The 9,159-nt window shown below is 48.3% G+C and overlaps 1 protein-coding gene across 3 annotated transcripts in view; it reads right to left on the reverse strand.

The window, feature by feature from the left end:
* Nucleotides 1-6,208, reverse strand: part of CSGALNACT2 (chondroitin sulfate N-acetylgalactosaminyltransferase 2) — a 33,314-nt gene extending 27,106 nt beyond the window's left edge. Inside the window, exon 1 of one of the 3 annotated variants that reach the window (XM_054206420.1) lies at nucleotides 6,085-6,208. The gene's annotated coding sequence lies outside the window, so the exon portion shown is untranslated. Of the gene's footprint in view, nucleotides 1-5,230; nucleotides 5,850-6,084 lie in introns of those variants that run through there. The other 2 variants (XM_054206419.1, XM_054206421.1) reach the window with 2 other exon arrangements.
* Between the last annotated feature and the right edge of the window lie 2,951 nt (nucleotides 6,209-9,159).

The following is a 9,159-nucleotide window of genomic DNA, read 5'->3' on the forward strand; positions in this document are numbered from 1 at the left end:
TCCGTATCAGGAGCTCCCAGATCACATGAAAGATGGACTAAACTCCTATTACTCAGCAGTCTTAATTTCCACTCCGCCAGAGCACCAGGAAGCCATGCAAGCCATCTGCTGCCCCTGGGGCTGTGAGTCCTATCAACAGCGCTGACAAGCCTCTTATGATTTTTGACACCGCTGCTTGGGGAAACCTTTAAGAGAAAGTGCTACCACAAGCCATCCACCCCCCCAAAAAAAGCTATCACCCAAAATGCTCTTCCAGGACAGATTTTATTAGCCCTCCACATAATTCCAAGGACTCCAAACCGTGCTTAAGACTAGCATTTTGTGCTACAGAACACATGCTTGTTTACCTCATTTCCTCCCCTTTAACGCAGCAGCGTACCCAACGAGCTTCTGTTGCTTCCTGTGCATCGCTGCTCAACTCCTGCCCTTGCAGCAGCAACGCAAACGCATCCCAGAACTGTTTAAGTATTATTTCTACTGTTTCTATAGAGAAGATACACATATGCAAACGCCAGACGCAGACTGGAGTAGCAGAAACTCTGCCTGGTTAGCTGCCTTGCTACAATTAACTGTCACACGCTAGATGTCACGGGATATGCCCACGCCACATGCAGACAGAACTATCTGCAGCACCTCTGCACAGCAGCACCCTCATGGCTTCCTGCCACTACACACCTGTGAGCAGAAACTGTCCTTCCACGTCCTTCTCCTGCAACTGCCATCTGAAAAAGTATTAGGGCCCTTTTCCATAGAACAGTTTGGGTTGGAAGGGACCTTAAAAATCACCTTGTTCCAACCGCCCCTGCCACGGGCAGGGACATCTCTTCTAGACCAGGTTTCCCAAAGCCCCATCCAGCCTGGTCTTTTCCTTACAAGATTATCTGGGACTAGTCACCTTGGTTTCCAAGTCCTAGTATGTTAATACAAAACTAGCCTAGCTTTGTATCCAACTTTTTGAAGAACCTGGGTATCCTACATTTTTGATCTTTTTTGAAAGCACTGGGCTTGACAAAAACCATGATTAACAGTGCAGACACATTAACCTCCTTTTGTGGTTGATGTTCATTTGTCAAAGTTAAATACGAGAAGCAGGTATCTATACAGGGATTAAAAAAACCTAAGCTTTTTAGCAATTCTACTTGGAAATATTTAATAAGTGCAAGTATTGTATTTCTAAGTCTATCTTTAACTCCTAGCTATTCTACGTCGTATTGTTTTACCTTTGAACACGTGAGGAACAGTCTTGAGTTAAGTTCAGCTCAATAAGAGGACTGTTGCCTGTGACAGCCACTAAGTATGAGGCAGGACCCATCTCCAGAGGATTCATTAGGCATGAAAGAATTTTACTTCTGTTCTACAACTGCAATACCAGTTTCCTTTAATTGAAATTCCCTGCAGTAGGCTAGAGAAAAGTAAAATTAGTTCCCTTAGTTTTTTGGGGGAAACAAGTGCCAAATGTGCCTGCCCACCCAACCCTCTGGTGGCATCAGTCCAGCCGCCCCCCAGCTGCCGCGACAGCCGTGCTGCTTCGGCTCTGCAACTTTTTTCTTTAGTCGCCTGTTGTGCACTTGCACTCAGACACCCACCGGCAAACGTTGTTACCCCTGCGCCTATCCTTAGGTCATTTCTGGCCATAGTAGAGAAGCTGATGGGAAGACTCACTTTCAACACCAGGAGGACAGGTGCTGGTCTGGGCTTTCCAGACAGCTGCCCTAAAGTGACATCCCTACCAGAAAGCCCAGTACCATAAAGGAGAAGGATCCTCTTCCAGAAGCTGCTTCACCAGTGAAACAGCATGGCTTAGTACAGGGGAGGAAGAAAGGGCAAGAAAAATAGTGAGACAGACCTGCCCTTTGTCACCCACACACTCCACCGGTAAAAGACTTGTTCAATATGAAGGAGGAAGAAGGTTAAAGAAAAACACGGGCAGATCTGCCCTTTCTGCCACCCACCAACACAGCTGCCAACAGCAAGATCCTCAAATGCAGCTATTGAGCAGACATGCCCAGCCGCCACCGCAGGGCGGAGAGGCAGATGGGGTCCAGACCAAGAACTCCCCAGGACCATGGTGGGGGCAAAAGGAGGCGATTAGACCCAAGAGGAGCATGGTGCTGGAAGGCACACGTACTGCAGGCAGACACGAATGAGCAAACCGGCTAATCACGATAGTTATTTCTGATTACAGTTGGAGATGATTAAGAATGGCAGGAAATGGTTAGATTTAAAAAAAAAAAAAAAAAAAAAACTCCATGCATGATTTCCTCACACTATAGCTTCCTTGCCTCAAGTCATATTTGGATGCTCTGAACTTCGCTTTGAAACGCTGACGCTCCATTGATGCTCTTTCCAAGGCTCACATTTGCACTCCCAGCACCTGTAGTGGCTTGCCAGCTTTATCAGCTCGCAAAGAGGAGTGTCAGAGCATTTGGTTTGTGAACAGGAAAAGTCTTAAAAAAAAAAAAAACAAAACAAAAAAAACCAGGCAAGGTAAAGCAGAGATCATTCCAAGATATTCTTCCCACCATACTCCACTCTGAAATAATTGTGGAGCGAGCGTCTCCTGGCAGCCTTACCACACACGGAAGAGAAGCAGCACGGACAGCCTCGCGCCAGCATAGAAAGACTACGAGTTTCTCACACATATTTTAGAGTGCCATATTTTCATGTGCAGCAAAGTCTTCCAGGATTAGGAAAAAAAGCTCATTTTCCTTTCCCCTTGAACCTCTGATCTTTAGTGACTACATATAGCTTGCAATGATTATCTACTTAGTCTTACTTTTTAAAAAAAAAAAAAGTAAGTGACCATCCAAGCCACCAATTTAGATGAGACACACAACAAGGTACAAGATACCCAAGAACTATTATGCTGTCTAACCCGTCTGTTTGCATTTTTAGGCATATGCAAGATACCCGCAGCTTTGCTGTAAAAATTTTTAAACAGGCTTAGATAAAAGCAGTAGCTACATGTACCTAAAAAAGGCCTCAGACAGTATCCTGTCCCACTTCTTTTGCACAAGACGACACTTAGGACAAGGAAGGCTGCAACTTGCAGTAGTGTTCTTGCCTTCAGAAAGATATGTGTGTGTGTGTGTGTGTCCCCGAAAAGAGCTTCATAAAAATGAAATTAAGAGTATTAAAGTCACTGCACACTTTCAGCTATTTCTAATAAACAATAACATTAATGGAAGTGCTGGGCTTTTCTGATGATCATTCAAAATGAAACTGTTCTGGCAGACAGTGAAAAGTGCCCTTCTGCAAATTCTTCTTACAAGTTGTGGCTATAACTCAGAAGTAAAACTACATTCCCATTCCCTCACAAAGCACTACATTTCTGAACATCTTGTTGAGTTATGATTTCATTTTCCCATTTCCAGCATGAAGCTTGCAAGAACATAATTAGCTGCATAGAAAAAGCACAGCATTTTTTTTCTTTCTTATAAAAGCTATCATGCTCCTGAAACATTTTCTTTCCATTATGCCCTTTGAGAACCCTTTTTTAAAATACTTTTTTTTTTTTTTAAATGAAGTATTGTGCTTGAAATCCCTGTCTATTTGTGATTTTATTTTTCCAGAAACAAGATTATTATAGCCTCTTCCCATACTTTTTTTCTGTAGGGCTGGTCCTCTAAAAGGGCAGAAGACACATGAGCTAACTGAAAGCCAAGGACATTATCCGTTCCAGTGCCACCCAAATCCTTATCCAAAGCCTGAGTTTCATCCCACCTCCATGATCCTGCTTCAGCATTATTTAAAGAGAAAATACTGCCAGTCATGAAGCTTGCTTCACAATGACAGACTGTTTCAGAGCTAAGAAAAATATTGTGCAATTTGTCTTCTGCAGTCAAAAAATCCTGGCCTCATATTTCTCATACCCTCCCTCCCCCAGGTTTCGTTTTAACTCTTTTAGAAGTTCAGGTCATTTCGGTGATGCTTTTTACAAAGAGGTCCACAGAACACTTCTGGCAGGCGCAAAAGTAGCAGATTGTGGTGCAGGGTAGAAATTGTTGTGCCAGATACGCTTGTGGGTTTTCCTGGCAATGGACCACAGCTACTTATCGTTTAACTATGCCCTCAGATGATGTTTCTCACTGACTTGGGAAGACCCATATCCCGGGGCTGGAACTTAAAAGCAAAGAATCTAAATTCAAGAATAACTTGGTGCAACTTCAACCTTGATGCAGCAGCCTTAATGTTAGGTTTGGAGTTTTCTGTTTCTTTTGTTTTGTTTTCTTCCCCCTTTAAGCCTGAGGAAGGCACTAAAACAAAGTCATGGGACCAAGAAGGGAAAGAACTATTCACGATCAACTGATCCTAATCACACTGAAGATTTCATGAGTTTCCTCCAGGAACAGACAAACTAAACAATTTCTATTTGTGCCGTACAGTCCTGTACTTCAAAATCATTGTTCTTCCTTCCATTATCAGCTTACTGATGGTTTAGGACAGTGGTGCTGTAGCAACATTCAGTGTGGGTGTCCCGATCCTTACGATAAGGACTACTGGCAAGAGTCTCCCATAAAAGCCTCAGGGTATAATTGATGCCCACAGCTAACACCCCATCCACAAAACACATCTACCTCCATTGACAGCTACTGGGAATACTTCCAAGCCACTGTCTCTAACAGCGTTTGGGGACTCACTATTTAGGCTAATAAATAAAGGGATGCCAGAAGTTTCCTTTAAACACACTGAAGCAGGATAGGAACTTTCAGCTAGTGCATGCTGGAAAAGAAGAAACTGTCTTACTTGTGGGCCCCAGCATTTACAGCAAAAAAAAAAAGAGAATTTTTACTGTATGACCTTAAGCTTGAGGGATATTCACTCTGTGTTAAAAAACAGCCTCACTCCTTTTAGCAGCTCTTCTGTGTTACCCATCAGAGCAATAGAAGACACTTAGTGTCTTCATCCATCATCTACAAGCTTAGCAAGAAGAGATCGGTGTCTCAATTTCCGCCTGATAGAGGGATGGTGAAGAGGTGGAAAGAAAACACAAACAAACTACAAAACCACAGAATAAAGTAAACGTTCATTAAGCAGATCTGTGTTATACTTCACTGAAAACACCTAGTATTAAGTTTTTATATACTCAGCTTTAAAAACGGCCTTGTAAATTGCAACCCCACTCCCCCCGTTTCTGCTTTGGTATTCCTCCTATACACGAGTTAGTTTTCAGGATTGGTGGTTTCCAGGACTGCTAACAATGACACAATTTTACTTTTGATGCTCACACCACCAAAACGTTCCGACTGTCACAGTTCAGGATAGCACGGAATTGACTGAGCAGGAGCCCGGCTGACAAAGCGCAGCAGAGGTAGGCCACTAGCCTAAATAGCCCGCTGAAAAGAATTAAGTGCCCTCTAATCATCCTTTCCTCTGTTTTCTGGGGGGGTTGGTGGCAGAACTGGGGTTTCTGGCGGTTTGCGCTATTTGGGCTGCCAGCGCCGGCCAGCCCGCGCCGCGCAGAGGGAGGTGACAGGCGGCCCGTCCCGGCCCGCTATCGCCGGTCGCGACACGACGGAGGGGGAGGCGGGAGCGGGGGGAGCAGCGGCGGTGCCTCCTGCGGGGAGACGCGGCCCCGCCGCGCCCCCAAACACGCACCTCCGCCGCCTTCCCAGGCCACCCAACACAATGGAAACGCAGCCGCCAGCGGGAACAGCGATCAATTTTATTGTGGAGATAGCGCCAAGATAAAAAAAAAAACAAAAAACAAAACAAAACAAAAACCCAAACCAAAACAATTAGGTTTGCGGGGCCCCCGCCACGAGGACGATTAGGAGCAGCTCAGATTAGCGATCCCATCCGCTTATCCCCCGGCAACGCCGCACGGCACCCCCCCCTCCACGCCGCGGGCCGCCCCCGGCCCCGCAACGCTCAGTGCGGCCCGACCCGCTCCCGGCCGGCAGCCGGGGACGGACCCGCCGCGATGCCGCTGCCCGCCGGCTCCCAGAGCCGTTTCGCCCGGCGGCAGGGATGAGGCGGCGGCGCCGCCACGGCCGGGTGAGGGAAGGAGGCGGCGGGCGAGGCGCGCCGCGGGCCGGGGAGGGGAGCGGGAGGGCCGGAGGGGCGCGGCGCGGCCGTACTCACCGGGCGGGCCCCGCCACCGAGCCGCGGCCCCACTTCCTGTGCGCTGCGAAACGAGCGGGCGGGCCCCCACCGCCGCCGCCACCGCCCTTAAAGGGGACGGCACCGGCCGCCCCCCACCGCCTCCGGGGCGGGACCGGCCTCCGCTACCGCCCCCCCGCCCCCGCCGCACGTGTGGCAGCCCCCGGGGGGGCCGGCGGGGCCCCGCGGCCTCCAGCGCCCCGCACCCCGCCTCCCTCCGCGCGCCCCGAGGCCTGGCGCGCCCGGGGCCTCTCCGCCCGCATCCCGCGGGTGGGCCCTGCTCGCCTTGAGGGGCTGTGGGCCCGCCGCGCTCGGCCTGTGGCGCTGCTCGGGCCCGGCAGGTGTGCGTAACCCTGGGGCGCAGCGTCCTCCTGTGCCGGGTCCTGCAGCTGGGCAGCCCCCGGCATCGGTGCGGGCTGGGGGAGAAGGGATCGAGAGCAGCCCGGACGAGAAGGGCTGGGGGGCGTTGGTGGGTGAGAAGCTGGACGTGAGCCAGCGATGGGCGCTCGCAGCCCAGAAAACCAACCGCATCCTGGGCTGCATCAAAAGCAGCGTGGCCGGCAGGGCGAGGGAGGGGATTCTGCCCCTCTGCTCCGCTCTGGGGAGACCCCACCTGGAGCACTGCGTCCAGCTCTGGGGCCCTCAGCACAGGAAAGACGTGGATCTGTTGGAACGGGTCCAGAGGAGGGACGCAAAGATGATGAGAGGGCTGGAGCACCTCTGCTGTGAGGACAGGCTGAGAGAGATGGGGTTGTTCAGCCTGGAGAAAGAAGGCTCGGGGGAGACCTTGTTGCGGCCTTTCAGTACCTGAAGGGGGCCCACAGGAAAGCTGGGGACAAATGTTTCAGCAGGGCCTATTGCGATAGGACAAGGGGTAATGGCTTTAAACTAAAAGAACATAGATTTAGACTAGATAGAAGGAAAACATTTTTTACAATGAGGGTGGTGAAACACTGTCACATGTTGCCCAGAGGTGGTAGATGCCCCATCCCGGGAAACATTCGAGGCCAGGTTGGACGGGGCTCTGAGCAAACTGATCTAGTGGAAGATGTCCCTGGCCATTGCAGGGGGTCGGACTAGATGGCCTTTCAGGGTCCCTCCCAACCCAAACTGTTCTATAACTCTGATTGTCTGGGTACAACCACAGCACTACACAAGTGCAGAGAGCAGCCGCTGCTGTGCCAGCCGTGGAGATGGCCAGCTAGCAGAGGTCTAGCAGCAGCGCAGTGAGGCCATTTTTTCAAATGTTAACAAAACTGTAGAATTGTGATGTAGCCCTTATGCTGGAGATGCAGGGTGTACAACAAGCAGAATTTAGTGATAATTATTTTCTACTTACCCAAATATTTATGTACAGTTCTGTATTTCCAGAGGAATATTTCATTAGTTTTTAATTTAATTTTATTTTATTTTTCGGCAGGGCTTGACTTGAAAGGAAGCCAGGCTTAGGATCTCATGCACTTTTCAGCCATGTGCATGAGGGGTGGCCTTTAACAGCTTAAAAGGGTAAGATTAACAACAGTTTAGGAAGCGGGTGAGGTATTAATGGTCTTTCATAACTTTATCAAATGTTTCTGGCCCTGCCCATCAAAAATGGAGTTACACGCATGCAAAAGCAAGTAATTCTGTAAAAACCTGCACCCCCCACTTGACAGCACTCTGCTGATTTGCCCGTGACCACCCACCTGCCTGAAAGGTAGGCACTAAGTGCTTTACAGAGCGGACCCCCCAGTGGTTTCGGCAGCAGAGGCCATCATCTCCTCTGTCACGTTATTGCTCTTTCGAGGTCTGCACCCCACTCAGCACAGAGCAGCCCTTTGTCTTCAGGCAGATGGAAACCCGTTCGTTCACAAATAGCTTCACCGCACAGCCTGGGAGGGGGCTGGGTGCCCAAGGGCCTGGTCTGTTCAGTCTAGATTTCAAGCCCTCAGAGAACAAAGGTCTTTCCAGGGAATACCTCCAATAAACAGTGATTTTAAATAGACAAGGTTTTTCCCTATGGACTGGGAACCCTCGTACTACTCCGCAGTCAGGCTCTGCTTTGCTGTGCTGGCCCATGAACAGGAAAAGCACACTTGGCTGGTGCGACCAGCCGTCCATGCGGGCACTTTCCCGTCCTTTGAAGCTTTTCATGAGGCTGGATCGTCAGAGTTAGGTATCCATCAAAAATATATTTGAAGACGCTCACGGAGAGTTACTGGAAAGTTTTAGATTTTCATGTATGCACTCCTGAAAGTAGGTAAATGTGGGTTCATTCTTTTTTTAAACCAGTATGTAAATACACTGCTATTTTAAACCTGACCTTGTGCGAAGTTTCAGTGTTGTGCATCACAGATGACTTACAGAGTACCCCTGAGCTCCTGCTTGTCTTCTGTGCTGTGGTAAATGGGTAGGTGTTTACTAGACGCCCGTGTTATTTTACTGATAGCAGAGACTGCAGTGTTCTGTAGACATAAAATTATTTGGAAGTACAAGAAGATAACAGAATGGAATTAACTGAAATTACTGATTTCATTTACTAATGCTAAAATGTAGATCTCAAACAAACTCTGACACCCACCGTTTGGTCTGTAGAGAGCAACCAGTCTCTGAATATTGTCCTTCAGGCTTCCCAGGTCCCTCTTTTCTGCACAAGAGCTGGTTGCCACTGTGTGGGGAGATCTCTACAGTGCCTTACAGACTGTACACAGAATGCTTTTTCTTTTTCTTTAAGCACCAGTTTCCTCTATTTACCAGAGATCCTTCACTTCCAGAAAGATTTATTTTTTTTCTTCAGATTAAGAGAAGGAAAGAAGAATAGGTTTCTTAAACTCTAGTAATAACAACTTGGGTATTCATAGTTGCCTTTGTATAAGAGGTCTACCAGGACAGGAAAAACAATGTTTTTGCAGTAATGTTGTGTATAACTTCCTGACTCTTCTGTCAGAATGAGCTATTCCCAGATTAGACATTCCTTCTTAACTCAGACCTATATTTATGCTGACAAATGTTGTAGTTCCTATTTGGTGTTAGTCTTACAGAGGAATTCCTGGGTCGTTTGTGAATAAAGCAGGCAAT

This window comes from Rissa tridactyla, chromosome 6, assembly GCF_028500815.1.
Source record: "Rissa tridactyla isolate bRisTri1 chromosome 6, bRisTri1.patW.cur.20221130, whole genome shotgun sequence".
NCBI classification, from domain to species: Eukaryota; Metazoa; Chordata; class Aves; order Charadriiformes; family Laridae; genus Rissa; species Rissa tridactyla.